Genomic DNA, 26,936 nt, shown 5'->3' on the forward strand with positions numbered 1-26,936 from the left:
ACAGCAGACAACTGATAAATGCATTGCTTACATCTTGACATTATATGTTTGTAAAAACATGTTCAGTTCCTAAATGGGATCTGCTGGCAAAGTGGAATTTGGTGAGGGGGTCAGGTGAAGCACAGCACTAGATTTTTTTTGTAATGCACTACTTTAAGATGCTCCTCCAAAACTTCAGTGAAATAGAGAAGAGGAAATCACTGTCATTTCTGGTTAGGTGGAACAAGTATACACAGTGGAAATTGTTGTAGCCAAAACTTAAAAGTACATATCGACATAGAAATGGTAAGAATTTCTGGTGTTATATGCTTATTTATTTTATATTTTACATCTTAAATGGAATTTTGTCATTGAGTGTCGAAAATCCAGGATATGCAAGTATGCATCAAACAGAGTAGAACAGAGGCAGTGCAGGATTCAAAGACAAGTACCAGTGGTGTCTTACAGCCACTAGCAGTATAATGCACTACTTACATACTTGGCTAATTTGTCCACAGAAAGAAACTGATGTGAAGTGAGGAAAAAGTATGAAGTAAAGGTGACTTTACAGTGACATTCATATAAAATAAAGGTTCTTAATGAAACACAGCTGTAATATTGTTGGTGCCTGATGCAATTCCCTGCCCCCATAAATACTTTGAATGGATGCGTCTTCTCTTTGCTGTGTGTATGGAACAATAAGAGATTACTCTTTCTTGGGAATAAAAACAAACAAAAAATTTCAGAGTGCATGTAAAGGTATTTTGAAAACAAAATGTGAATGTGTACAGAGACTAATACTTCCCAGCAGGGTTTTTGCAGGCATTCAGGTAAAGTATGGAACAGCATCCTATTGCTTTACTACACACCACAACCTGTTTCTGAATACCAATAGAATAAATGCAGTGAAAGATAATTAGGAGAGTATTTTCAAATGTAACTTGAGTCCAAATACATACTAGAACTTACTGAAAATCTCCACTTCACAGATGAGGAAAGTCACTTGTGGTGGTTTGACCTTGGCTAAATGCCAGGTACCCACCAAGTCGCTCTATCACTTCCCCCCCTTTTCCCCTTTTTTTCTCAATAGGGCAAAGAAGGGAAAGAAAATAAGATAGGAAAACAAAACAACCCTTGTGGGTAAAACAACAGCAGTTTTAATATAAGCAAAGCGAAGCAAAGGTCCGCGCGTGGAAGCAAAAAAAGAAAACAGATTTATTCTCTACTTCCCATGAACAGGCGATGTCGGGCCTTCTCAGGAAGCAGGGCTCTGATACGCGTAGCGGTTGCCTCGCAGGACCAAGGGTGACCCCACCCCCTTCCTCCTTTCTCCCAGCTTTATACTGAGCAGACGTCATATGGTCTGGAATATCCCTTTGGTCAGTTCGGGTCAGCTGTCCTGGTTGTGTCCCCTCCCAAGATGTTGCCCACCCCGTCCCACTGTGGGGGGGGAAATGTCGGAAAGAGCCTTGGTGCTGTGTAAGCACCACTCAGCAGTAGCCACACCACCAGTGTGCTATCAACACCCTGCCAGCTCCCAGCATAAAACACAGCAGCAGGAGGGCTGCTACAGGGGAAAACCAATTCTGGCTCAGCCAGACCCGATACATCACTTCATTTAGATGCTTTAAAAAATTCAATCAGTAGTTTAAAAAATATGGGATATTTCAAACTAGTCAGTTTTGGACTGATCCTGTCTAGGTCATCAGTATTATAAGATTAAAGTAGACTTCTTTGCATGTCATCTTTTGTTCCACAACTAAGAGGCAATTAAGATGTCTCCCTGCTGGCCACTTACCTCGCATTGAAACTGCTGGCCTTAACTAGGCTGATACTTGTTGTCTTTGCAGATTATATTCTGGAATCCCGATTATGATCCCATTTTATTTTGGTTAATGATCTGATAAACTCATGAGTAATTCCATTGATTACAAAGAGATTAACAATTTCATGGGATGCAGTAGTTTCACCATATGTTCCATAAAGAAAGCTAAAATGCTGTCTATTACTGCTCATCACAAATCCTTGAGATCTTGCACTGCTCACACAGTTTATAGTAAATTACATATGGCTTTTTCTTTTTTTCCTAGAGAGAGTAAATAACCCTTACATGCCTGAATAATGTGTGGGATAAACAGAAGCAAGCATATTCTCACCACCAGAATAATAATTAATGTTTAGTAATTATTGAAAAGCATTTTTTCTGAAAGTGATATTTGCATTGTTTTCATTCTTACATGCAGCCTTGCAAAGACTCAGTTATACTTTTAGTCTTTTTCAATACCTGATGGAGTAAACTCTTCTGTACAGAATACTATCTATTGTTGCTGTGTAAAACAGGAAGGTCACATCTGCATTACCACACTGCATTTGATCCCATTCTTGAAAAAAAATCAATAGTATTCAAGGATCAGGGAAAAGGGAACCCAGGGAGTTGGTGGACAGGCATTGTTTGCTTCCTATATGCAGCAGGACAGTAAAGGGTCCACTCTAGCTAGGTTTAACTGTATTAAAATGGAGAGCTCAGTAGTCACAGCTGAGAGAGAGCTTACAAAGCTGTTCCTAACTCCTTCCCAGCTGTAAGCTGTTATTTTCAAACTGAGGGGCTGGTGCCTGGCTGTGTGTTATTTTGGATGCAGTAAAAATATAGGAGACTCAGTCACAGGCCAAATATACAGTGTGAAGATAATTTTTAAATGGTTAGCTTAGTTAAACTACTGGAATGAAAGGCTATATTTACTCTCTATATGAGCATTGGGAGATAAATGTTAGAGAAGGAAAAAAGACAACATCAGAGCTTAAGAGTTAAAATCACCAAAAAAAAATAGATCAGCCAGGAGTAGCTTCAGACTGGGAATTAAAGACAATTGCAAATCATCAAAAGAATGTGTATCTGAAGTATTCCTCCAGTGGAAATAGCAGCACAAATCCTGAGTACTTTAAGAAGATGGAATCTGCATGTGTAACCTGCATGTCAAATCCTGTTAATAAAAAGGAATATAAGATATAGTTGCTTCCAACAGCAGGGAGCTGGTTAAAATTTAAATGGTGAGCCAAACTGAATATTTGCCACTTCATGAAGATGAGCACTTTGCATCTGCACAGACCAGCTGAGCCTGCCAGGCCTCCTCACAGTTGCACTGAGATAATTTGTGGTTCAAGACTGTAGCCCTCATCCAGTTTCAGACAAAACTGCCAACAAGCTGTAAGACTTTTATGAGAGAAAAATCAGTCCAGGAACTGAACCCTAATAAGCTTGAGATTTATCCTTGAATGAATATTAAAGTCTCCCCAGTTGCTGGCACCACCAGCTGCTGTGATATACTGTTGCACAAGATGGGACTCCCCTGTACCCATAGCCAAACCACTTGCACTCTCACCCTCAGAGACAACCACACCCACTTACTCCTGGCTACTTCACCAGCCCAGCGCCAAGTCCAGTGTGATCCTCGTTGGCACTTGCACACCCACTTGCACACCCACACCCACTGTGGTCGCTGCATCACAGACACAATGCTGCCACCTGCCCTCTGGACTCAGCTGCTGCACTTAGACCCCATATGTGTGCACACATGTGCACACACACATGTACACACACACACACACCCCCATGCACACACACACAGGACAGAGTGAGGAAGGACTGTTGTGAGCAGCTGGGACAGACTGCACTGGCTGGGTGCAGGGCATGGCTGACAAGTGTACTCATCAGCCAACTACTTACCTTCCACCGGCCCTTTATGCCCCCTTGCCCCTCATTTTCCCACTTCTGGTCCTCCACAGACCACCTCAACCCCCTTTTCACACCTTTGGTTCCTCCCCAGACATTCCATAACAAATCCTATGGAATCGAAGCCGCTCTTCCCCTGCATCCACAATGTGTCCCCCAGCACTGGACAGTAATCCCCTTCAGCCAGAAGTGTAACCTGATGGCTGCTGATGGTAGGTTTCATACTGGGTGTGGTCTGGGGCTCCCCTGGGACAGCTCTGGGAGGGCCATGGCAAGGTAGTTTGTTCTGAGGAGCCTTTGATTTGGGTTCCCACCTGCCGTCCTGCCCCTGGGCTACCTGAGGCTTGTGTGATGGGCCTCTGATGGGCTGGTGGCCCGTGGGTGAGCCTGGGAGCAGCCAAGCCAGGGTATTTTGTTGGGTCCCCCTCCTGATGTTGCCACTCTGTGCTCCTTGGTGGGTGTACACACAAGCTTTAGCACATAACCTAACAAAACCAGTTCAGTAATCAAGATCTACACCATACCATACACAAAGAAAGCAAGTACCGAACACAAAGAATTTTATGAAAAACTGTCTTTTACCTTCCAAATCCCATGGCCTTGAGCGCCCATATAATAGTGCAGGAAAATGACTTCTCATATTGCGATCTCTCATCTTTGCTTGTGAAAGAGCAAGTAACAATGGTGAAAGAAAGAGGCAATGCTTTCAACTTCCCAGGGTGATTAGCTCTAGTTAGTCTACCATTAGTTTCTCCATACTGTCCCTTTACTGATTATTAATGACTGAGTCTCTTGGCATCATTTACTATTGTCTGAGAAAAAGAGAATGGAAATTAATAAATATTCAACCTGGGGGAAAACTGTCTGCATGACAGGAGATTACAGACTGGAAAAACTGGTTTAAACTGGCAAGTTTGATAAAGGCTAAAGCATATCATTAAAGTACAATGACATTTGACAAATTCAATCACACTGCTACCTCTAGACCTATGCAGGAAAACAGAAAACAGTTCTGCTTCATTAAATTTTTCTTCTGTTTTATAAGCATCTGAGATAAAAAGAGGAGAGCATTTGCTTGCTTGCTTGGTGCTCGCTTTGTAATGAAGACTTTCAATTAACATTTCAAATATGACCTTTAAACTATGTCATCTTTGACAGTAAAGCTGTATTTCAACAAGAGTAACAATGAATTATATTTTCTCTCCCATGACATTACAACTATGCTGTCTCTGGGGTATTTTTTGTAGGGTTATACATCTTTGAATTTTTCATATGTAAATAGAAACATCTCAGATGTAATAATAAAATCAAGGTATCACATTTTAAGGTTTTAGGTAAAAATGATCATTTTCAGCAGAATGTGGCTTCAGTCATCTTAAAGCAAGACAATTAGATTTCAGCTATTTTGCTTTTCAGATCTTTGGGTTTTTTCCATATTACAAAATTACATGTACTCCTGAACACTTCCAGTAAGTACTAGAGTTTCTTTGGGATATCTCATGACAAGCGTGGTTTATCACATAGGAAGGTGTAAATTTAATTTATTCTTTCCATTAATTTTTAACTTGCTTGCATACTTTGCATAATTAAAGTCTGCTTTAGTGCTAGAACTATTTGCTGTGGCAGTCCTGAATTGAAACCTCTGAGTGTTCAAGATTAAATATAAAACTTATGTCTTCTATTTTTAAATCCCCCCATTCACACACACAAACACAAACACTCACATGTCTTAACTTTGGGGTTCTGCTGACATTTCATAGCATTTTGTTACTTCTAGAACATCTCAGCAACAGAAGCCTGTCTTTCTCCAGAATTATGCCAACACCTTATAGATTATTCATTTAACTTCATAGTTTTTTGCACAAAGACCTTGATGCTGCAAATACCTTGTGTTGTTTGCTCTTAACTTGCATGATTGATGGTCCCATTAGCACTGCTTAGCTTTCAATTACAGTATCTTGAGAGTGATAACAATTATTTCTTAACAACTTAATGATATGACCTTTAGTACCTCTTAAAAACCCCAATGTCTATTATAAATCTTTATGTTTAACACACACAACCTCTTCAATTTTACAACATCTTTCTTCTGTTCTAATGTGGCATTACACTACATATGCCACTATGACAGCAGACAGTCTGGGCATATTTTACAGCTCGGTGTTTCACAGTGGTTCACCCTCTGTGCACACTTGTAGCCTGCAGCCTCCAAGCAAATGCATCTTTTGTGGTCTCATGGAGGATGACAGTACTTTCCACTGACTTTACAGAGGCACAACTGGTTGGCAAAAGTGCCAACAAGGACAATATGAGTTCACATAGCCTGATTTTAACAATAGCTCATTCTGACTCTCTTCACTAGGGAGCAACACAAGGGAGATACTTCTGAGTCAAACACATAGCAGCTGGAAGACATAGATACGCACCAGGCTGAGTGAGGTCTGATTTGGTGTTGACCCTGAAGAAAACATGATCTTTTAAGGGCATTGGATAGCAGAAGCAAACACAGTTGTCCCTATTGTCAGCTTCCACAGCACACTGCACTGGAAATTCATCAGCTAGCCAGAGGGAGCATATGAAGAGTTATGTTACATTTAAGGTAATGAGTTAATTTGGTAAGAAATGAATCCCCTTGTGTTCTAGCCAGTCCTCACAGATTAGAGGGGCTAGGGGTGGCTGGACTTATCTCTTAATAGGTATGCCAGGTATGGCTGTAACTGTAGGCCTGACACCAGATGCACAAACAGCCCGTATGCTGTAGGTCCGGTTGCATTCAAGAGAAGCAGTCAGGTTCATGAATAGTACAGTTTATTCTTATGCCACATCTACAGATTCTTTGAGATTGCCTACAGTAAATGCACAGGCTATATAGCACTACACAAAAACCCAATTGCAATCATACACACACTTAACTCCTGGGTAATCACTCGGCATAGCCAAGGGCTCAAATCTTACCAAAAGGCATCCCTTTGGGGGGGGGGGGGGGGGGGGGGGGGCGAGGAGCACAAACCTGTCCATCTGTCCCTCCAGTTTGGTATCAGATTATCATGCCTCCGAGTTAGATACAAACTGGGGTAGTATTTATCTAAGTACGTATGTGTGAGTGGGTGGGACTGTGGCCAAGCCATTGTTTCTTAATTAATGACACAGCACATTCCTTGGTGCAAGGTGTGCGCTGGTTTTGTGGGAAAAGAGGAAGAATGAGAGATAAGGTCTGCAGAGTACTGCAAAACAGTCCCTGAGAGAAGTGGAAGAGCAGGAGATAAATCTGCATAGTCATGTCAAATGTTCTTTGAGAAAAGTGGAAGAACAGGACTGTGCGGCCTCCATCTCACTTCGCATTTCTCCTTGGTGCCATGGCAACACAAATCACTGGATGTTCATCCCATCCCGTGTCTGTTCTCGGCACCACGTGTTAAGGAAATGTGTGTTTTGCAGTTTTTTCACTGTTTTGCTTTTTTCACACTTCCAACAAGTTAATAAGGGAGAGATGGCTGTAGTGTTTAAATTGCAGTTTTAGCAGACTGGTAGCCATGGGGTTACCACTTCACAAAATATGGATGAATATAATAATGGAGAGGGGACTCATGATCACAATTTTGTTATTGTGCTCATTGCTTTGTAAACTATCACTTGAACTCGCTATCAAACAACTGTGTTAATTCTCCAGTTAGTCATTGCAAAGCACCATAACTTCTTGAATTTAAGGGTGATGTTTCTTTTTATCAATATATCTGACAGTGCTCTCAGGGATTTCAAAACCACTAATTAATAGGTGGTCAACAAGTTGTTAAGTAATGTTGTGTCTCTAAATTCAGATGGAATGGTCATAAACAACAATTTAAGGAACATCCTTTAATTGTAAGAACTATACTGGCTGTGTCTGTAATGCACAGGGTTGGATGTTAAGATTTAATGATCACTTGATGTTCACTTCATCAAGAAAATCGAGGCTGCCCACTGTTATAGATTAAAAGTAATTTAGTGGGAAATAACCACTTCTCAATTTTTAGTGATCAATAATAAATTTATTAGCAAGCGGCGAGTGAGCAAAACAGCGCTGGGTGTGCCGGGAGTCTCTGCTCTACCAGGACACACACCTGACCCGGCAGAACCGAGTCCCTTTATAGTGTAGGCTTCATCCATATTCATGATGGGCGTACCCTGAGGGGTCTGCAAAGCTGTAAACAAGTTTTCCCGGGCTTTTCTCAGGTTTTCGCGGGCTTTTCTCAGGTTTCGGAGGGCTTGTCTCAGGTTTCAGTCACAGAAGGGGGGATGACTCAGCACAAGTGTTTTTGTAGTGGCTTGAAGATGGGGGCCATTTTAGCTCCCTTCTAACAACTGATTTTAACAATAGAAACTATATACATATATCTTATTTCTTATTTACATAAGAGAATTACAAAACTGTTCGGCCACAACATCCTGACTACAACTTCTTTTTCCCCTTGAGATTTGAATAACAAATACCATATATGTTTTATTACACCCACACATCTAAAAAATCAGGTGTTATGTGCTTAAAAATAAGAAAACAGAAGTTACTTCAACAAATAGTTGCTGTGATCCAGTGAAATCTATATATATACTGGACAATCAGAAAGCTTTTACTGAAGTAAAAAAAAAAATGCTCAGAGCTGCATAATTAACTATAGTGGATTGTGATACTCAAAGGAAGACTGCAGTTCGTTAATAAAACCACAAGTGCCTTGAAAATGCCTTGTCTCAGGATAATCCTTTAACTCCACTCATAGGTTAATCAGTAAGCATGTGAATGGCAAAGCAAACACTGTGGAAACTGACACAGTACTTCGGAAAACATTAAATGCTGAAAAGCTGAGGAGATGGAGCAAAGTACAATACAGTTAAATTGGGCAATGCGTCAGAGTTAAATTTTGATTCAGACGACAGCGCTTTTACAGTATATATTTAACTTTCAGAGGTAGAACTAGGCCAGACTTAGAAAACATCTGTATTTTCATATAAACCAGTGTGATTTCTGGATGTTCTCATAAGGATCTCAGTTTGGGCATCTTTATAGTTGACCCTGCCAGAAAGTCCATATTCAGACCTTTGATGTGAGGTACAGTAATCAAAACACATTAGTATGTTTTCTGGTATTCTATGACTAAGGACTAGTGGATCGACAATCAAACAGTGACTACATGTAGAGAAGACCAGCCCTTGAATTCTGCCCTGTAATATTTTGTTCCCCTAAGAAAAAGTGGAAAATCTGGTAGCACATCTCATTTTAAAGAAATAGGATTTGATTACTCTTTGGAGAAAATCTTGCTCTGACATTTTTTAAGAGCTCTATCTATAATCTTGTGCTGATTTGGTTTGCTGCAACTTCTTTAAAAAAAAAAAATAGATGCTCTTCTTATTGTATACTGGAAATAAAAAGTCAGAAAAAAATTAACTTTTTGTTACCTTCACTAGAAAATTGTTGAGGTTCTCCCTGGGAAATTTGTTACAAGTAAATACAGTCAAGAAGCATTTAACTTTTAACCTGTCAAAGAAATACTGGTAGAGAACAAGACATTCATTTCTAAGATGAAGTCAGTCTCCAGTGTGTTGGCAAACACAGGCTGGAGAAATGTGAAGCACCTTGATTTCTCTCTGTATTTCAGAGACCATAAAACCTTGATAAGAATTTCAAATAAGTATTCTACTTGTGTAGCATGGCTTACCAACCCTGTAGAGACATTCCCTAAAGAAAAGGCTAGCATATAAAAACAAGCTACTCTTATAAAATTGTCATGATGATTATTTCCTCTGTGTTTACAGAATGAGTATCAAAGGTCTCTAAAGTAAACTTTTTCCATTTGAATAGTGCCTGAATTGATACACTGGTGCCAACTATGCTTGGGTTCTTGTGAGAATAATAAAGGTATGTGGGAAACAATCAGATATCACAAATCCTTTATGGCATGACATTTCTAATGTGTGTTGTGCAATGTGTATTTTTGTATCTGGTCCCTGTTGAACGAGAGACCTGACTAGCAATGTACCTTGTACTGCCAGCTGCCTGTTTGCCATGGCTTTGACTTATGGGCATTAGGTCCCTGAGTACCTATTTTCTTTGCAATCACTGCCAAGGGTCAGGTCATCCACATTGTGATATCAATCCCTGCTTTAACATTGTCTAGGAAAAAAAGAAATAAAAGCCTTATCCATACTTTTACAGTGACACAGATGAGCCAGACAGAAACCTAAGAAGGATTTTTCTAACAGAGAAAGAGAGAAATGGTGCAAGAAGGAGCCTGGGGGATGTTTTCTTCAAGGGTTGCTCAAAGGGGAGTGTTCTAACCCTCTACCAGTTTTGGTAAAAAAATGATTTGAGGTAAAATTTTGTCTACAAACTTTGCTGCAAAAAATTAACTTTTATGTATAAAAGAGCCTTAAATTATCCCCCCAAATTTAGCTAGAAATACTGAGTGCAGTTTAATTTTACATTTGCAGAGCTCCTGTTGGGTGAGAAGTCATTTCACTCAGGTATATCACACTACATTAAGAGCTTTGTCTTGTCCCTTCTCTTGTATGACTTCTTGACATATGTTAAGTCAAATACCTGAATGTTTTCAGCAGGAGAGATCTGGGGATCTGTTTAAACCAAAGGCACATGTGACAAAGAGGCAGTGTTATGAAGGATTGATGCAAATCACATGGTCTTCAATGGCTAAAGAATGGAATCAGTAAATTAGGAGTATATTTTTGCTAATATGAGATAACAGAACATAGGAAATTTGAGCAGCAATTATTCCTGCTTTGTATTATTAATAGTTTTATAACAGTAAATACGAAGGACTAATTGGCACAAAGTTAACCAAACTTCCCATGGGTTTAGTTTTTGAATAATTTCTAGTAAACTTGATGCATACTATTCCAGTAATAATCTGATGCTTCTTTTGTTTTAGTGGAGATATATCTAGAAGGTGTTTTTTCTTAGCATTCAGTAACTACCTATAAGTTAAACTGAAACAAGAACCGCACTTTTTCAGGGAGGTTTCAAGGGTCCAGTAAGGAATGCAATTAAAAGAGTGGGAGATCTTAGGGATATTTCAGAAGTTTATCTTGAGTTCTGTTTCTTTTCAGTTTCTTTTCAGTTTCTTTTTGTTTCCTTTAGAGAGCTATTTGTTCTTCATTTGTAAGCCAAGATCCAATTTAATACTTGCCTATTTATTGTAACCTGCTCTAGTAGAATCTGATAATAAATTTCATTTAAATTAGGAAGTGGAAGGTGGGCGCTGCTCTTCAGTAAAAATATGTCACCTGCCAGTGAAGGCTTCTGGCAAGAGAGTGTGCTGGTGCTTTCAAGAACATAAGAATAAATGTTGTACAAAGCACAAAAGTAGTATGAGGAATATTTACCTACTTTCTAAAGAAGGTTTGATATTAAGTTAGATTTTACCATATGCTGAATGATCTGTCTTAAGGGTGTAATTGTAACCTCTACCAAAGTGCTGAGAAGAAGAAAACCCTACCAGACTCTCCTACCCCACTAAAAAACAAATGGAAAAACCACACAATTCCTGATTTCATTATTCTGTTTGGCTGCATGTGAGCAGTATACAAATTTACATTCCCAGTCTTAACTAAGGTCTTTCACTTTTGCTGATTTATCAGGAAGAGTCAATCACCAAAAAGACTAAGAAGGCTGCTTAATCCATAGACTTCATACACGGCATCAAAGGTTTGGGAATTTAGTACCCTGAGAATGATATACATCTCTCTTTCCCTCATGAGAAGACTTTCTGTACATCATTTAATCGTATTAAATATTGAAAACTGCAAAAAATGTAAGCAAATCCATCTACTTGATAAGAGTATAAAATAAGCTGCTTTACCATCTTAATACATTCCTCAGTATCATCTACTTCTGCTAAATTTAAGAAATGTTATTCCCTACACCCCAACTGCTCCAAAGTAGGTGATGAATCTCATATTCCAGCTTCTAAAACTTTCTTCTAATCTTGATTTCAAATCCTTTCCAGGTTCTTTCTGTCACTTTTTAGAAACCTGTGGTTTTTCAGGTTTTTATTTTACATCTTAAAAAAGCTTACAAACTTCATTTGTCATCCAAAATGCAGTGTACCAGATATAAAATGTAAGACAGTAGCGCACTTGGCAATGCACTAGATAATATCCTTGCTTGAAAGTGAAAACAGGAAGGTGTGTTAATTTCTTAACGAAAAACCGCATCAGTTGCCAGTGTGCACTGTTAAGTGGGGTGAGAAAGTGTTCGGATAGGAAAGTATCTCCTGGTTTATGAGAGGAGGGAAACCTTGTTTCAACTCCCTTCTGTATGTGTATCCTAAAGGCATAGTAGAGCAGTAGGACTTTGGTAGTAGCATCCATAGACAGGATATAAAAATATTCTGCACAAAGCCAGACCACAGTCCTATCTAGGCAGGTAGCCAGTCTCCAACAGTGGCTATAAACACATGCTTAGGAGGCCAAGAAAAGAATAAGAACAAGGCGTGTATTTGTCGTACTTTCCCAATCTTTAACTTGCCTCAACTTAATGGATTTCCTGAGGTGGATGTGATTTTCTGTCTTTAATAAAGCTTTAGTAGATTTTCCTTCAAGCGCTTGTCTGGATTTCCTTTTACCATGTGTAAATTATAGCATTCAAAAAGTCCTTTACTTCTTTCCTTCTGTACCAGGAAGAACAACCTCCTTGTGTGGTTTCAAATTCTTCTCTTACTGTTTTATTTGCTGCCAGCCACATCTTGTATCAGGAAGGACAGTAAACAACGGGTCCCTAGACATGCTCTCTAGGTTATTTTGATTTTTGTAGACATCTGTGATATTCCCTCATCCCCAAATGTCTCTTTTCCCATCTGAAGTGTCCTAAACTGCTCCAGAGTTCCTCACACAGAAGCTGCTCCATGCCTTTGATCATCCTTACCGCCTCTGGAACATTTTCAGCATTAATGTATTCTGTTTGGAATGAGGAGACCAGAGCGGCATACAGTGTACAAAGAAGCAGTGAACCAGGGCTTTATATGGTGGCACCATAATGTTTTCTGTTTTGCTTGTTTTGAGCCCTGAGCAGAAGATGCTTTCACTGAATTTGTAGCCCAAAGGTCCTACTCCAGGAGTGGTAAGGGTGACTTCTGAGCCTCCCTCTTTGTAAGTGGTGTTGGGATTGGTTTTGCCAGTATACATCATTTTACGTTTACTGACACTGGCTTTCATTGACCTTGTGTTTTGTTGCCCACTCAATGGATTTAGTAAGGTGTTTCTGGCATTCTTCAGTTGGCCCTCGTCCTTACAGATTTATTAAGCTTATTCAGCAAGCTGTCACCTTACAGTTTTTTCAGGTCATTTTACCTACACAGCACAAGTTACTTACTTTTTCTCATTACTTTACTGTAGTGTCATATAAGGCCCTTTTTTCCCTAAAAGCAACTGTCTTTTACTATAAAAAGAACCTGCGAAGAGACACATTTTGGTGCCCACCCTTACTGATTTGCTCTTGCTATTGAAAGCACAGGGCTGAACAAGTTTTAAAACTCGGAGAAAGACATGGTTCCTGAACTATGAATTTATATTTCAAATGTGCTTAAAAATAAAACCCAAACATGACAATTTCCAAGAAGCAAATATTATCTGGAAGGTGGCTTTTTGAAATATGCAACAACTTATACAATATTTTGTCCTTCAGTGACAGGCTCTGTGGTAAGTGTTTGCTTGAAAAGACATCTTTATCATACTCCAGCAGACAGAGGATAGGCTCAGGATTAAAGAATTAAAAAAACCAAAACCACAACATGGAAGATGTTGATGGAGTAATGATAGGAGTAAGACAAACATGCATTTAAACTTAGATTTTTGAAGAGAATACCAGAAATTGGGGTAGAAAGCTTGGAGATGCTGATTAAAAGATTCAGAAATTAAATGCTATGAGAGAAAAAATATTTTAAAGGTGGCTGGTAAGATTACAATTAAGAAGAACAGTATGGGATATGATTTGCTAGCAATGAACAAATGAGCATACTTCATCAAAACAGTCCTGTTTTGGCCGGGTAAACACAAGAAATCTTTCAAAACTGCCTTGAAAGGGTAGCACGTATTCTTAAGAACTGCATGTTTTTGTATTTTTTTTCCTTCACAGATAGCCATATCTTTAAAAAAAATAATAGTGTTCCCCTGAAGATGTGCAATTATTGAGTTGGATTAATATAAACTGCTTTCCTATTCCCTGCACTGACAAGGAACTACTTGCTAATTAATCACAGGCAACCAGCTTGCCAAGATGCATTTAAAAATCTCATCTTTTCATTTTATACTGATTTCTTGAGAAAGGTAAGAAATTCTTTCCCATAAAAAATGTGCAGTCAATGGAGTACAAATACCACATTGTCAGAACGCCGATGGAATATCAAGCACTTTTTCAAGAGTAAACAGAAGGGGCAGGAATGGACATCCATGTGGTCTTTTCTTCTTCCTCACTGTGTGTCACTCTCTCCTCAGAGGTCTATAATTGGCAAGATTTATTTTCTGGAAGAAAAGCAGAAATATCTTGACAGATGTGTGCTTCTGTGCATAACATTTTCCAAGAAGAATAGAATTTCAGTCAACTAGAAACACCTCATCTCAAATTTTTTTGTAATTTTTTTTTTATTAGTTCCACAAAGTGGAGGAGTTGGCAGAGCCTTTCACTTTGAGTCCCACTGTCTTTGTCACAATTCCCTTTCCTGCATTTCTCTGTTGAGACTTGAATCCGTATTTCCAAAGGTTTAAGAGAGATACTGATCCCTAATTCTACATGGCTTAGGCTGGGCTAATCATAGTCTCTCCACTGAAGTACTTGTAGACAGTATATAATGTAGAGAATATGTTCATTTTCACACAATCTGAAGCACTTTTGCTTTACCTTTACTTGTTTTTAAGTACAAATTTAACCAAACAAAATATAAACACTTCATTTGACTTTTCCAGGTGAATACTACACTTTCAGGCTCATCCAATCGGCCTTCAGAGGAATTCTCATCTTTCAAGGATATGTAACATTCCTCCCCAAAACACAAGTGGAAATGAAAATGTCACACGATCAAGATCAAAGCATCTGCCACAGCATTTGAGAGGGATGTTCAAGTCTTATGATCAGCAACATAGCTGTCCTGGGACAGGATTTGCACCAGCATGCCCTAGTATGCGACAGGGCTGACAGCATTTGCAGAAGGCTCCAGCCATCCCTGCTCTCCTTATCCCACCCCCGTGGCAGCCTCCGGAGGCTCCACTGAGCCGCTGGCGGAAGGGCTTTGTTTCCTTGATCCTTGCCTACGCTTTTCAAAATCCTCTCTCTTTTAAAAAGGTCTTGAAACTCTCTGTAATGCTGCCATCAGCCACAGTATCAAAGTGAAGCTTCAGGAGTCACATTAAAAGGTAACAATAAACAAATTACAATGCACCTATAAGAAGTTGATTTCCCACTGTTTTGAATATTACAGAATATTTTAATAGATATCAACAAACTAATACAAAATGAATTAATAGTGAATAACACCTGGAATATTATCTATATTTTGACCTCTGATTATTGTAAAACAGTTGAGCAACATTTTCTGGAGAACCAAACTACAGCAAAGTCGGTATGCCTTTGGGGTGCAATTTAGAGAGTAAAAACACTCCTATTGCAATCGGAGTGCCACAAATTTTGAGTTAAAGTTCAACTACCACGTCTGTGCAGCGACTCACTGACAACAGGTGGTGCTGCAACACTGATGTTGGGATTGCTTCACTTACCACTTTCTTTTTCGTGCTTTCCTCCGAATAAGCAAGTCAGGGCCAACAGACTGGATCACAGCAATACTCTTTGCTCAGATTAGAAAATGAAGTTATTCCGCAGAACTTTTAATTGTTTGTAGGATTTAAATGGTTGTGCGGTTTTTGTTTTACCCCTCTGCATACCAAGGTAATAAAAACACACAAGAATTTTTTTTCCCCAATAGAAATGGAATTGGTTTTACAGCTTGCAAATTTTTTTTGAACATAACTCCAGCAATGACTGTAAGATAGGACTTTATTTAGATAGACTATGATGAATGCCCAAGCAAAATGTCAAATGTCTGAATCTGCTAAACACTAGCACTGACTACTTGGAAATAAAAATGCTTCTACAGTTCTATATTCTGGAGGTTACAGCTCTGAAAATGTCTTCCAGGAAATGAAAAATTCTAACTCTCAAGTGAGCTTGAGGTAGGGAGTGGCAAAAGACCTCTGAGTGGAGCGAGAAATGCTTAGATACACACATATGTATTTTTTCTGCATGACTTCAATGCTCCTGAAAGTGAGAAACTAATAGCAATGGCTTGGATCAGACACGGTGCGGGCAACCACTGTGAAATCTTCCCCACATAAGTCTTTTAACGCACCTCAGTGCTGGCTTGTGGTACACCTCTTGGTTCCAGTCCTGGACCTCTCTTGAGTGGAGGCTGCCAACTGTGTCACATTGTGCCAAATTACGTGGTGATTTTCAGATATGTGCAAATTGTGCCAAAGAGAGATTTATTTAAAGACATGAATCAGGTGTTGAGATGTTGTTATAAATAAAATAGCACCATTTATATGCTGAGCTGATTTCTAAAGGCTTTTTTGATATGCAAATCTAAACAATCCAACTCTTGTTGGGTTTTTGGTTGGGGTTTTTTTTCTAGTTATAAAATAAGAAAGACACACTGACCAGGATCAGCTGAGAAATGGTTACTTACTTAGTATGCATAGTAGCAACCCCAGGAATTAAGTTGAGAAGAGCCAAATGTGGAACAAAAGATTCAGTGGAACAATCTCTTCTGAACTTTTAAGGGTTCCCTTATTGGAGCTTGTTCTGTTCAGCACACAAAGCAACAGAGTGATTCATGTTCCCATGTAGCCCACATGTTGCTGGATCCCTCAGTAGTACAGATATGTGGATGTAAGACAGGAAACTTTCAGTTTTAGATTCAGCCACTGACAGATGAAAAAAAAGCCACAGAGCATAAAATCATAACAAAAATATTTTAAACATGGTAATGGCATACCCTGACTTGTTTCTTGATTCCATTGTTTTGAAACTAGTATTGATAAAAGAGAAAACAAAAGGCCTGGTTACTATGTTAAAAGTGTATTTGAACCTTTAGGGTGGGATTTTCAAAAGTGCTTAGTGTTGGCCTTTCTTTGCCCCCTCTGACATCAACAGAAGAAATAATTCAATGCTGACAATGCTATCCTTGATATGTTCTACAGTAGAACTTATACCTCATGTGACCCCACATTATTCCTCTTTTCTCTCATCTAATTAACACTCTGTTTTATATAGTTTACCCTTCAAATGGGTTAGCCAGAAATATTCAATGGCTAAAGTCACTTTTAATACTTCATCCTTAATGACTTGCTGCTTTTAGGGAATGTAGGACAAATGTATGCAAATTCAGAATCTAGCCAAGTGTCATGGCAACATACTGACTAATGCAACAACAATCTGGGAATTGTGTTAAGATAAGCATGAAAAAATGGATGATTGGTCAGAGCTCTCTAGCCTACAAAAGGGTCTAGAAATCTTGCAAATGCAGTAAGGCATTTCTATGAGGTTGCTATCATATCTTGGTTTTTGACCAACTGGAAGGATCACAGAAACACACTTTTTTTTTTTTTTTAAGTCTTTTCTTTTTCTTTGGCTGATAGTTTCTCTTCTCACCAAAACTAAAAGTTAAAGTGGTAAAATAAAACATGTACTTAAATGTTTTGAACATGTTTAAATGCACATTTGTCTGTAAGTTCAGGTCTGAGATTTTTCAATGGAATCACAAATTTAAAAAGAATATAATTGCACAATTTTGCCCTTTAAATCTGATCTAAAATTGAAGGCTCAAATTCTATTCTTGGATACAGCATATCAAGACTGGGCTAGTACTTATCAGTGAATTTTTACTAGTATCTTACATCAGTACTAAACAAGTTAGGATTTAGCACACGGATTTTTTTTTTTTTTTGGTCTTAACACTAGCATTACAACACATAGACAATAAGAACTCAAAACTTGTTCTTTCCTGGTAACTCTACTTTAGAACTAGCTTAGAGTCTTTGTAAACATTTCATTTCTACCTGATGAAAATGCCAAAATCAACACGTTTTTACAGATTTCTGGAAAAAGTTACAGAAGAATTAACGTTAGCAATGAATTGCTACATGCAGCGATCCAGTTCTTCAGTGATGAACAACACAAACATGCATCACCATCCTTGGTTATTATTTTCCTAGTTTTTGACCAACTACCCCATTTAGAGATGGCTAGAATTAGCAAAGAGCACCTGAACTTTAGAGACATCCCAGTCTGCACCTGAAATCTGGGTTGGATCATAATTCTAGATTTGAAAATGAAGGAAATGTGAAGAAGTGTACATCCTCACCCAACTACCCTGGCTTAGACTCATCATTGTTCTTTTACGCATAGATTTCACTGCCAGACACTAGTTTCTGGGGTTTTTTCCAAGCAGATATTTTAACAGGAACTTCTACGGCTTTTGTATGGGTTTTTTTGATGGAACTGCTCAACACCACAAGTTTGTTAAAAATCTTTTTAGGAATAGTATTCTCTCATTTTCCTCAGTTTTCTAGTCAGTATACTTTTCAGTGATGGTAGTATTTTCCTTCATGTGTGAAATATTAATTACTAAGGTAGATGCAATCCATTTTTAAATACAGAATTAAATTATTAGTTTTAATTAACATTAAGCGGCAAGAACTTTTTCTACCATAATTCTGCAAGCTTCAGTTGTCATGACAACTACTGTATGTGTAAATTTTTAATACAGAGAAATTATTGCTGCTGCTTAATACAACTTTCCAAGACCCTTTTTTTTCCTTTTCTTTTCTGAACCACAGACAGAATAAAAGTGAATTCAACACCAACTTGGCTGCTAAAACAGTAATACAGAGCACTGGCATATTTCCCCCTTTCAGCATGGAAGATTCTACACAGCAGACAATGGTGACCTAGTTACAGGAGGTACTATAGGAAATAAAAATGAAAACAGAGGAAAGTAATACCAGAGGTGACTCTTTCTTACTATCAGTGGCTCCTCCTGTGAATAATACAGAAATAAAAGGATTCTTCATCTTATGATGTTACAATTTTTCAACTATGACAATAGAAAGAGCTGAATTAGGATATATTGAGGAAATACCAAAGATAAATTAGTTTTGAAAAGGATTTTAGAGTATGCTTTTCCTCATTTTTCCCTTTCTTACTTTGCTGATGAGCTAGTAGATTCAAGTGTAAATTAACCAGCAGGTGGTAGCAGTGTTTAAGATTTCTAGAACCAGTATATAAATTATGCAAATTACTAATACATAGAGAAATATTTCAGAGTACAGACCACACAGTCAATGCCTCTTCAAGTTTACCTTCATGGCCAGGTTCTTCCATCTTTAATGATGATGGATGGACATCTACTTGACACCTTTAAGACATTTCAAAGATTATTTCATGTGCAGGGTAATGGTAAATTGAGACCAATAGGGTTTCTTTTTTGGGGAGGGAAAGGGACAGAGGTGAATTATTAACCTAAAGGTTCATAGGTTTCACTGCACTTCTCATTTCACCACTGTTTCCGTTGCATCTGCAAAACATAGAAAGAGTTTAAAAGAGTTCTCATCAAAGGGTTTTTTTTTTCATATCCACTTCAATTGTAGTACATTTCAGCTCTATCCTTTTATTCTATTTACCTTCCATTATTCTAGTCATTAAGTGAATGGAAAGAAATGCACTCCATACTATCATCTCTTTGTAATTACTTTTGTTACCTAAGAAAAATAATTGCAAACAACATGACAATTTGCTCTGGATGATGTAGCACAAACAAAATTTGATTTTGACAGAAGAACTTTCATGTTAATAAGATAGTTTTGGGGCACAATACATGCAGTCTTTGTTAATAGCTAGTTCATTTCTGAAAAATGCCTCAGGCAGATGCATGTTAATGAAAATGTTCAACTGTGATAGCAACACAGCAAGGTAGCTGTACTTGAACAGGTCACCCTGTTTGAATAAGAAATTTTGATCCATACTAGGCAATCACTAAGAACAGCAAAATTACATTGAAATTACTGATCCATATAGCCATGGAATTTCCCAGCTGATAAGTAAAGGAAAAGACGTGTGTCTCCCCAGACCTCCATTGCAAGAGGTTATAATTAAAGCATTCAAATTATATTTAAGACCCTTTCAACAACTGCCCACATTCATGTAAATATTAGCAAGAAGAGTCTGGCAACAAAATATACTGGGCATTGCACAACATTCAACTTTGTGGTCATATCGGGCCTTTTGCATTTTGTCTTTTGCATTTAAGGCATATTCATTGCTCTTCTCCAAACTAGGCAACACAAAAATCTCACAAAATGGGAAGGAAAAGCATGACTGTTAGGATATAATTATGACAGAAATAGAAAAAACCTACAGTGTACTGCAAAATAGTTCCAGTAACTTATTTGTGTAGTCTGTACCTTCTTTAATTTTAGGGGGGAGAAAAAAAAAATAAAAAGAGAGGTAAGCAGTGAGATGCAAGAAGAAAACAGCAGATCTGAGTCACAAGTTAGAAACAGATAATGATTTAGTCATAATATCATCTAAATGCAGCTACGGTAAGTTAAGGCAAATGATCAGCAGACAAATAAAAGAGTCTTGAAACAATTCATTTGTCTGAGGTAATTTTGTCTGCTGTGATGTTCCTAGTGACTTTGCCTGTCAGTTAATAAGGTCTGTCTGTATGTCAAGATGTATTCACTTATTTATACAAATCGACTCTGTTTCAGCTGAATTGTTACAGCTGCCGTACACAGACATTACACCCAGAATACTTCATTATAAACTATCTGCAGTTATTCTGGCATTAAAATGAATTCATCATACAATTTTAGGGTGATTTTTTAAACATTCCAGAACAGAATGCACATATAATGTGCATTTAGCATCTTAACTATCAGAAATCTATGTTGGCATAGCAGCATATCGCAATTCCCAGCCAGGGATGTATAGCTTCACTCAGTGTCTTAACATGATACATCTTTTAAGAAACAGAAATCTTGTGTCCTTGGTACTTCAGAGGCAGTTGCAATGTATAAACCTGACACAGCTGCCAAAGGCTGTTCCTCTTGGCTGAGTCAACCATATTTTTGGGAACCCAACTTCCTCTCTTCCATTTACTGCTAGTAATTTATGGAAATTATTTTATTTCTTCAGGTTGTTTTCTTACGTAATTCTCTTTGACGAATGCTTTGTAATCAACTGATCTTTGATTCAAGGAATTCCCTATATGTTGTCAATAACATTTTCTCTTTCTTGCATGAATTTCATTGCGAGTAGTGCTAGTAAAACATCATTTACTGTCTTGCATGTGTTAACAGTATGAAGAATAGATAACTGCAGTTGTTTGTAAAAAGAAAAAAATATGATCTATCAATAAGTGTAGAATTTAGTTAAATATTTGACTGCATATACAACTTCACAGGGTGTCCTTAAAATTGTAAACGTAGGCAGTTGCTGACTAAGTCATTCATGGATTACCATGTGTTACCCTTGCTAACTTGTTAAGAATTCAATTTAGACTAGAAAAACTTTGGTGAATCTTCTCAGTAACTGAGTGGAAGTTATAGAGATGTGTCAGCACATCATGTTTGAAATTAAAGGGGTTGAACACCACAGCTGTATAGCTTCCAGACCAGATCTGGCTTCTTTGGGCCAGCTTGGGCTAGAGGAACTGAGCTCACAGCTGCCTATATAGATTTGCCTTGAGAACTGTGGTATCTCGTTACAGTCTGTTCACTTTCTTCCTTTTCTCTGTGTTTGCTACAAATTTTTCACACTGATATTCTCTACAGAAAAGGTTGACAAGTTAATATGAATGGGATACCTCAGGTTGTGACCCCATTGTTTCAGACATTCTGGTGCTTGTTCAGAATTTCTGACCTGCTACTACCTGTTAGTTTTAAAAAACAAATCACATTTATGGTAACATGTATAAACTCCATCCATAGTCCTGGATTAGGTACATATAGATATATAGATAGATAGAGAGAAAAAAAACCTAAAGATCCCATTGGTGTGGGGCTGCAAAGAGGTTGCCAAAGTAAGGAGTGGACTGCAAAAAGGTTTCTCCCGTAAGAACATTTTCCCCTGGCCCATAGGGTGTGTTAAGGCTAGCCAGGGTGTGCTTAAACTGGCCTTGTCCTACTCATCATGGAGAAGTAGCTGAGTCACGCTGTATTTTATATATGTGTTATATGGCTCTCAGCCACATGAGTAAGTATGTGGCTTGTAGCATGAAGAAGGTTGGACATGACTGTAGTGGGTAGATAAGACATATAAGCAATTTTTAAAGGATAGGTTGAGCAGAGACTATCAATGTTAATTTTTGTGAAATTAATCACCATCTATGGTTTTTCCACTTCTCAACATCTCTACTCATTTGTTCATGATCCAGTGAAGTTCTAATGTGAAACCCACTGAATGGGTAGAAAGACTCTTTTTGTCTTTAAATAGAATTGAAGTGGACCTGAAACACTGCTTCTGTACATTGGCTTCATGAATATCAAAGTTTTTTTATGTAGAAATCAACTTCATTTCTTTATGAGGGTGTAGCCTCATTCTCTGAACTGCTGATGAAAAAAATAACTAATTATATTCCACTGTGTGATGAATCACACTTGTTCCCTGTTAATTTCCGAATGTATTTAATCAGCTTTTCCATACCAGTGCACAAAGAAATATAGTCTAAAGTTGTTTATGGACTGTATTCTTAATAAGGTCTTCATCCAGTCCTTGGGTGGGCTTTTTCTTGTTTTTTACTTGAAAACTTTGGTTATTTTGTGCTTTTTGGTTTTGGGGCTGTAAATTTCTGGCATGACAAGTAGGCTTTGACATGTGGACTTTCATTTGCGTTTATTTTAGCTATCCTTTCATAATTTATAGATGCCTTTCATATCAATATTTGCTTATGAAACTTTTTACCTTACCTATATTACTCATTTAATACGTCATATTCACTTTGCAAAAAGAATCATAGTAATTATTAGAAGTCTGCAGTACTTGAATATGATGGTTTATTATCTGTTTTGTTGTGCCTCATACATACTCATAAATATGTTACACCTCCAGCCAGTAAGCAACTCCAAGTACGCTTTTTTCATTCAAGCAGCACACTCTTGTACTTAAAGTAGTGTTGAGAAAACATCTTCCAGAAGGACAGACATCTGCAACAGCTGAGCTCTTAAGCGTTTGGCTAATTCACAATATTTCTATACTTCTGTGAAAATACTAAATCCCTCCCTACATTTTTTTTACCCATCAGTAGCCCCCACTGTGAACATTCCTCTCAGGGGCATGTTCTACTGTGACTAAATAAAAATTAGTAATGCCATACTGACATTCCCTATTGAGCTTAATAAGGCCATCTTGTTTGAGGTTTTCTTTTAATTTCCTGCCATTGCTTCCTCCTCTTGAAAGGCTGAGCAAACTTTTATGCAGTAGGCATGCCAGGTATTGCTAAAACATTTAGTCTGTATGATAGCTGTCTTACTGAGGTAAAAGTTAGGACTTGCTTCTGGTTTTGAATGTTGGAAAATACTCTTCCATATTTTTTTTAAAATAATTTTCATCTATGTAAGAGATGATTACCCTCTTGGGTGAAAGGGATATTGAGATGCTAGGAAACAAGGAAGATAACGTAATCTGGGAAAGAAATCCAAGGACAAACAGTAACATGAAGAAATCGCAGCATTTGTCCAACTGACCTGCTTTCTCACCAAGCACAGTGAGAAGTCCTAAAAAATATGCTGCAAATAATCAAGTGCCTAAGGAAGGGATGTCATGTTCACAGACAGGCTAAGGAAGCTTATCAGATGCTGCAGGTGGTGCAGGCAGTCTGTGCATCTCATTTTGCTTTTATAGGATTTGCTTGTGGATGAATCAGCCATGAAAAATTATTTCATATATTTCATCATTTAGGGCACTAGAAATTATTGAGAAAAACTGAAGCAGTTGAAACACATTTAAAATTAATCTCACAAATTTATTTATTTTTCAGAGTATAAACTGAGACCTCTGGAAAAGGATCAATCTCCTCTCCAGTAACCACCCACACTGCCCCTCAAGCTCTGTGCTATCACGACCTGTTACTTCACTTCCCTTTGCTAGTGTCACTATCTAAATATCATTTAAATGTGTAAATTGGCAAAACTTTATTCAATAATATAACTGCCGTTCTGGCTAAGCTCTCCAGTTTCCTGATTAGATTACTGACAGTGACTATAACATGAAGAGCTAATCAGCTGTAATCAGCTAGCAAGCTTGCCCTGTGATTGCACAGGTCTGCCACTGTTTATTTTTGCCCTTCAAAAATGCACACACTCTTTTTTCTAATGAAGAATTAAAGTGATAATTACAAAGCAATGGATAGCAATGATGAGCAAAGTTCTGCAAACTAGAAGCAAGAACTGATGAACACACTGCATTTTGATTTAGTAATTTTTTTTTTAATCCCACGGGGTTTTTTGGGTTTGGGATTTTTATTTTTTTTTTCTGACAGAGCTACGCACTTTGTTGCTGGTATTTGTGTTTAGAATGAAAAATACGAAAAAGTATTTGGAAATACAATTTCAAGACATGTAGCTGGTAAACTATTTAAATATATTATTTTGTAAATACTTTTTATTTAGCTAGTTTATTACTAGGAAAATAATGCACACATGTTCACAAGTACTTCCTTCTATTCTTTTCTTTTGGTGGGGGTGGGGGGGGTGTGGGGGAAACAGGGTTGTTCTACATTACTGTTTCCAGTGTATTTTTGTTTCCAACAGTAAATCAATTCCTGCAACTATGATCTTGGATATTTTCCCCAGTGTGCTTAAACTTCAAGTTGAACTAGAACAGGAAACCACTCTTAATCTTACTTGATAGTAATGATCTGTGCAGCAGAAAGGTCAAATGCCTGCCTGATCTATCATAACATTTCCCCCTTCAATTAAGGAACCTTGCAGAGTTGAGCAAAACTTCCTAAAGTGTTGATTCAAATCCTGTTTAGAAGATCACATGGCATTGAATAATTGCTCCTCCTCTCTGGGGGACCTTGTTCATGACATCTCTGTTTTCAAATCAATCACGTGTCTCAGCCGATATATAAGTATACATACACAGGTACACACACGCGTATATGCATATAAATACATATTTGCACACACATACATATATGCATATATACACATATGGGTGTCTATATATATGTATATATACACACAAATATATACAAAGAGATATAAACATATCTGTATCTGAACACATATGAAACTGCTCTAGCTATGAGAAATTATGAGTTGCAAGGGTGACAGACTCATATAACCAAGTAGGACCTTTCAGACCATGGCTCCAAATTTGTGAATTTGTTTTCAGATATTGTCCTCTACTATGCTTACTATTTCTTCCATTTTGGTGTAAATCTAATAAACATTATTCAGCCATTATTCAGATTATGAGGGAAAAAACTTGGCGGGGGGGTGGGGGTGTGGAGATTAAAGGAAAACCATATCCATATGTGAAACTGTGCTCAAGACAGCTATGTTGATAGTGTGCTAATAATGACTACTGGCACTTTGGCATTACCTTGTACTGTTTCCCTCTGGCTCATGCTTCTGTAATTGCATATAATGTCATGTGCAACATTATGTAAAGCTTTTCTAGTCAAACCCAATCCATATGATTCATGCTTTCTTTTGCTCAGGAGGCTATTAACCTGTTAGAGGAAGAAAAAAGATAGTTTTGACATGATTTGGTTTTTGATGGTGTTTGCAATTTGGCTTGTTCTCATCTTGTTTTATTCAAATAACTGACATTTGTTTACTTACTCTTTCCTCTTGGCCCCATGGACATTAAACTCAGAGATGTGTATGTACCTCACAGATTCACAGAATGGTTGATGTTGGAAGGCACCTCTGGTGGTCATCTGTTCCAACCTCCCTGTTCCAGCAAGGCCACCTACAACCAGTTACTGAGGACCATGTCTAGACAGTTTTTGAATATCTCTAAGGAAGGAGACTCCACAACCTCCCTAGGCAACCTATTCCAGTGCTCAGGCAACCTATTCCAGTGGTCCTTCCCCTATTCCTGTTCTTTTACAGATGACCATCACTCTTGCTTTCTTCCAGTTATTAGCTGTCGTTGTTACTAAACAGCTGAATGTTCCTGATCTTTTCTACTTGAAATCAGAGAGACTAAAGTTGAACTATCTTGAAGGTGACAGTAGCCAAACCTGGTTGCACAGAAATGGACTAACAGTGCTCTATAGCAGCTGTTAATGTAGCATTAGGTAGCAATAAATAAATGTTGGGAAGGCAAAGCATAATTTCTTCTTATTCTTCTTGCGTTTTTTTTTTTGGTTTTTTTTTTTTGTTTGTTATTTAGTTTGAAGCTGGAATTTGACAGATGTGAAAAGCTGAGTTAAATTCATGAAGCTGAATTAAATTCAGTACATAATTCTAGCTGGAAAAAAACATGTTGGGACCAGATCTAGAATCCAGAATCCCCAGATTTGTGCTACTGTTGCTGTCAGCATCCCCACTGCTTTATACAATGGTTGACTGAGTGCATGGAGGACAACATTCATACCTTTCCCTCTTCTTTAGGTAGAAAATGGGCTTTATCATATGACCTCAGGAAGTGTGTTCTGATCATCAGGCTATAGGATGTTTTGAAATATACTGTTTTCTGTCTAATTCAATATTCATTAGACCAGATTTAGATATTCTATCATGAATGAATGTCCTAAACAACCTCTATTCTAAACTCTTTACTCAATTATTATTTATATTAAACATCTAATAAAATATTCAGTACCGTCAAACTGAGAGTGTCATAATACCCCATACCCCACAAGAGAAGTTCCCTGGGAGGGAAGCACTGGACTTGGTAGGGGTTACAAGATACTACTGTAAAAAAAAATAACTTGCCCTCTAAAATTTTGTCTGTGGCATTTAAGGCTTACTCCTTTAAGCATAAAAAGTAATTTTAGAATGAAGAGAGTGCTATGAAAACAGATTTCTTTGAAAAAATACATGAATTGTCAGCATTTTTGCTCAGTGAAGCCTATTTAGGCAGTTCAAGTGTATGAAATATGCAACACACATACTAGCAATGCATAATTTAGGATTCTGTCATCTGTGTCTAAACATCTAGACCAGGTATCCTGTT

This window comes from Strix aluco, chromosome Z (assembly GCF_031877795.1).
Source record: "Strix aluco isolate bStrAlu1 chromosome Z, bStrAlu1.hap1, whole genome shotgun sequence".
Classification (NCBI taxonomy): domain Eukaryota; kingdom Metazoa; phylum Chordata; class Aves; order Strigiformes; family Strigidae; genus Strix; species Strix aluco.